The sequence below is a fragment of the Pelodiscus sinensis genome, chromosome 9, assembly GCF_049634645.1.
Source record: "Pelodiscus sinensis isolate JC-2024 chromosome 9, ASM4963464v1, whole genome shotgun sequence".
Classification (NCBI taxonomy): domain Eukaryota; kingdom Metazoa; phylum Chordata; order Testudines; family Trionychidae; genus Pelodiscus; species Pelodiscus sinensis.
This window is the reverse complement of record NC_134719.1, coordinates 65380537-65385547: the sequence shown is the minus strand read 5'-3', so window position 1 is coordinate 65385547 and position 5011 is coordinate 65380537. Positions and strand designations below refer to the sequence as shown.

The following is a 5011-nucleotide window of genomic DNA, read 5'->3' as shown; positions in this document are numbered from 1 at the left end:
GGGATAGGGTACTATATGAACACCTAAATTATGCAGCCACATATATTGATGATATTATCATTTACAGCAGCTCATGGGAACATCATCTCAAACACCTGAGAGCGGCCTTCGGCGCCTTAGCAGTGGCGAACTTGACAGCCAACCCGCGCAAGTGTTTCTTTGGACGGGGGGACGTGGCGTACCTGGGGTATGTGGTCGGAGGAGGGAAGCTAAAACCCCAAATAGATAAGATAGAAGCGGTACAGGGCTATGAGGCCCTCACCACAAAGAGGCAAGTGTGGCAAGTTCTAGGCTTGGCCTGGTATATAGGAGATTTAGACCTGATTTCGCCACTACATTTTAAGATTGAATAAAGATGTATATAACAAAGTTATGGTCTTGTTAATGTTATTTTTGCTTTGAGGCACGTTCCCCTGTTTTAAAAACATTTTATTTGTTTGCAGGTGAATAATTCTTTGAGGCAGAAATATATGTACATATATTGATAAACAGGCCCCTTTGTGAGCATTGCAGAAAAGCTCTAGTGGCGTTATGAAGTGTAACCATAGTATTGAAATAGCATGGTACCTCTCACGTTAAAGTCAGTAAAAGCTTTGTTACCTGGCATCTTGAGGACATGGGGAGTGCCAGTTAATCAAACATTCTGGTTAAGTAAGAGCTATACTTAATGGAATTCCAATTTTCAAAGAATTAGCAAACAGTAAAATGACTAAAGTACACCATAGTACACAGGTATTCATCAATCCAATAGCAGAACTGCATTGTGGAGCAGTTTTCTTGAAGCACTTAGGTGTATAAAGTTTTCTGTACAGTAGGTGATCGTATGACACTACACATCACTGAGGGCAGAGCATGGGGTATGTGCAGATCACTAAAAATACACAACAAACTAAAATGAACATATTGTAACACTTGCGGATTCAGAAGGCACGTCAGGATCTTGCAGAACCTCATGGGCATCATCTCCAGCATCATGGTAGCTGCAGAAGGTCTGAATCTGTAATGAACCTATGACCAGCAGGGCCAACAGCCACCAAGGGGCTGGGGGCAAAGTGTGGGGGGGCATGTCTCTGAGGCAGGGCCTCAGGTGGAAGGGGTGTGGCTGATGGCAGTCAGTCTAGTGCCACCTGGAGTGCATCACTGGGCCCTCCCACCCAGCCCTCAGAGCTGCATGGCATGGTGGCACAGCACTCCTGTGGCAATTCAGGGGGGCCCAGGGCTCTGGCTGCTACCCCTGGCACAGTAGCGGTGGCAGCAGCTGGGAGCTCCGGGGCCCTGTGCCATTGCCTCCTTTGCCCCTATCCGAAGCTGCTTTTTTGAATAAATCCCTGGTATCAGCTTGCTAGTCTTCTGCCTCTTCTGCATGAAAGTGCAGTGCAGAATGTGCAGTGGCGTAACATGCAGCGCAGGCCATTAGCCCCGGGACTAGACTGAAGCTCTGTATTAGGAGGTAGCAGACAGGCCAGCGGGGCCAGCGCCAGAGAACACGCCGTTTACTGGATACAGTCTCATAACGATGCCGGCAAAATTGATTTTGTTGTAACAGAGCATAAAAATATAGGAAAAGAAAAAGTCACATGACTCACAACACATAGGACAACATATGACATGCAGAATGACTTACAATTCAAGACAAATGGAGCCAACCTTTGTCTTTACAGATACATAATGAAGCATTAAGCGTTACTATGGAAAGGTATGTTACAAAACAAAAAGTTAAAAGAATTAAGCTAAGTAGGTTGTTTCCTTTTTATTTAAACACTTCGATTAAAAATCCCTATTAGTTTATTTGCTCCCTCAGTTGTACTAATTTAGTTAATTTAAGGCAACTTACATTACTTTACAATATTACCTTAAGACTATTGCGCTAGATCAATAAGAAAAACCCATGTATATATTATCAGAGGGGGTAGCCATGTTAGTCTGGATCTGCAAAAGCGACAAGGAGCCCTGTGGCACCTTATAGACTAACAGATGTATTGGAGCATAAGCTTTCATGGGCAAAGACCCACTTCGTGAAATGCATGTAACGGAAATTTCCAGAGGCAGGTATAAATACATAGGCCAGAATAAGGCTAGAGCTAACGAGGTTAAGTCAACCTCAGTTGAATCAGTTAATTCAACTGATGTGGTGGTCACACTCCATAGCAGCTGCTAGAAGTGGGCCTCACCTTCCCTGACTGAATTAACCTTGTTATCTCTAGCCTTATTCTGGCCTGCATATTTATACCCGCCTCCGGAAATTTCCACAACATGCATCTGACAAAGTAGGTCTTTGCCCACAAAAGCTTATGCTCCAATACATTTGTTAGGCTATAAGGTGCCACAGGACTCCTTGTCGCATGTATATATATTAGTTAGCATCTAATTAAAAAAAGAACCCAACCTTTGGGGTCTCAAGCAGAGGTAACATTCTTTGCTAGGCATCCATATCTTCTTTCGCTATTGAATTTCACAAGGGTTAAGATTATTCATTTTACTGACTTTAAAGCTTTTACCTTTGGCATTTTGGAAATTTCTTTTAGTTTCTCTGACTTTATGCAACAGCAGGTTTCTCTAGTAACTATCATTGTCGAGGTTACATCCCAGGAAGGGATGTAGCGACAGAATAGGGATAGAAAGAAGATAGGCAGGGAAATGAATCAATCTGGAAGGGCATTTCAAAGCACAAAGCAGCAGAGTTCAGCAAACTGAGCCAAGAGAACATGAGAGGAAAGGGGAGCGGAGGGAAGGGTTCGGACAGAGAAAGGACAGAAAGGAAAAGCAGAACTGAAGGTAAAAACATTAGAGGGGTATGTCATCGGCTAGGAGAGTGGTTCTGGGCAATGGAAGTGGGGCCAGAACCTCGGGATTTTACCCCAGCTCTGGGGGGAGTGGGGGTTGCTACCTGTCCCTGCAAACCTGTATCTGTTGCCCCAGTGCCTGCTGCTTTTGTATGCACCCCAAATGGCTCCAGTAATGCCCCTTCTTTCTGAGATGAACAGGCTGTGTCACTGTGTAAACACCGATTCTTGTCTGCGCATCGTCCCCTCCCTTTCTCCCTTTTCCCTCCATCTCCAGTTTAAACAGACTACAAACATGACTCCAGAGAGCGCTTTTTGGATTGCCTTTAATGTGACCAAATCGCTGCCAGGGACTGTTACACACTGGGCATCAACACCTTTAAAACGGCCTGTTTCTCCCTTTCATTTGCTATGGCTTATACTGCATGGCATTTTAGCACTGTTGTGAACAGTCACCACTTCAGCTTTGGCTTTCTCTGGATATTCTGCCCAGAAAACATCTGACTTGTAATTCACCTTTAACTATGCCTGAAGTATGGCTTTATGCCCACAAGGCCATTTTTGCTTTCCAGAATCTTTGTTAACCAGTTATTTGCCAAAACAACACTTAATATAGTTTTGCCCTGAGTTGGCAAGGACCCCCGAAGTCCAACTCTATGCAATTGCAACTCCAAATCCAACGGGCTAGCTGTTGAGCACGGCACAAACAGGTTTGACTAATGCTTGGCTCATGTCCCCTAGCCTGGTTTGCCAAATTATTATCACCGCTTGATTTGACTACACTCAGGGTTCATGATTAATGGCACGTCTGCCCTTAAAATGCTACAGCTGCACCTCAGTAGTGCGTCAGTCAGACCCCATCTACACCAACGGAAGGGGTTCGCCCAACAGCGCAGGTAACCCCTGTCCCCAGGAGGCCAATAGGAGAATTTTTCCACTGATCTACGGCCATCCCTAGACTGAGGCCTGAACAACGTAAGGAACTCAAGGGGGGGGATTTTCCACACACCCCTCCCTGCTGCCTCAGATGAACCAACTTAATCCTCTAGAGCAGCAGTTCTCACACTTTTTGGGCTCCAGAGCCCTTTACATGCATAAATATTTACTTACGCGGCACCCCAGTGGTCCCCTGATTGTGTGTGTCGTACCTACGCGGCACCCCAGGGGTCCCCTGATTGTGTGTGTCGTACCTACGTGGCACCCCAGGGGTCCCCTGATTGTGTGTGTCGTACCTACGCGGCGCCCCAGTGGTCCCCCGATTGTGTGTGTCGTACCTACACGGCGCCCCAGTGGTCCCGATTGTGTGTGTCGTACCTACGCAGAGCCCCACGGGTCCCGATTGTGTGTGTCGTACCTACGCGGCGCTCCAACGGTCCCGCTTGTGAGTGTCGTACCTACGCGGCGCTCCAACGGTCCCGATTGTGAGTGTCGTACCTACGCGGCACCCCAGGGGTCCCCCGATTGTGTGTGTCGTACCTACGCGGCGCCCCAGTGGTCCCGATTGTACGTGTCGTACCTACGCGGAGCCCCACGGGTCCCGATTGTGTGTGTCGTACCTACGCGGCGCTCCAACGGTCCCGCTTGTGAGTGTCGTACCTACGCGGCGTCCCAGCGGTCCCGCTTGTGTGTGTCGTACCTACACAGCGCCCCAACGGTCCCGATTGTGTGTGTCGTACCTACGCGGCGTCCCAGCGGTCCCGCTTGTGTGTGTCGTACCTACACAGCGCCCCAACGGTCCCGATTGTGTGTGTCGTACCTACGCGGCGTCCCAACGGTCCCGATTGTGTGTGTGTCGTACTTACGCGGCGCTCCAGCGGTCCCGATTGTGAGTGTCGTACCTACGCGGCGCCCCAGCAGTCCCCTCATTATGGCTACGTCTACACTGGCCCCTCTTCCGTAAGGGGCATGTAAATTTCAGCAGTCGTCGTAGGGAAATCCGCGGGGGATTTAAATATCCCCCGCGGCATTTAAATAAAAATGTCCGCCGCTTTTTTCCGGCTTTTAAAAAAGAGCGTCTAGACTGGCCCCGATCCTCCGGAAAAAGTGCCCTTTTCCGGAGGGTCTTATTCTTACTAAGAATAAGACCCTCCGGAAAAGGGCACTTTTTCCGGAGGATCAGGGCCAGTCTAGACGCTCTTTTCCGGCTTTTTTAAAAGCCGGAAAAAAGCGGCGGACATTTTTATTTAAATGCCGCGGGGGATATTTAAATCCCCCGCGGATTTCCCTAC

At 48.1% G+C, this 5011-nt stretch overlaps 1 long non-coding RNA gene across 1 annotated transcript; it reads right to left on the bottom strand.

The window, feature by feature from the left end:
* Positions 1-412: 412 nt before the first annotated feature.
* LOC142830631 (uncharacterized) lies at positions 413-4659 on the bottom strand. Its single transcript, XR_012906076.1, has 2 exons — positions 4582-4659; positions 413-4539 (listed from the first exon to the last, which is right to left on the bottom strand). It is a non-coding gene; the product is annotated as an uncharacterized LOC142830631 (long non-coding RNA).
* Positions 4660-5011: the final 352 nt, after the last annotated feature.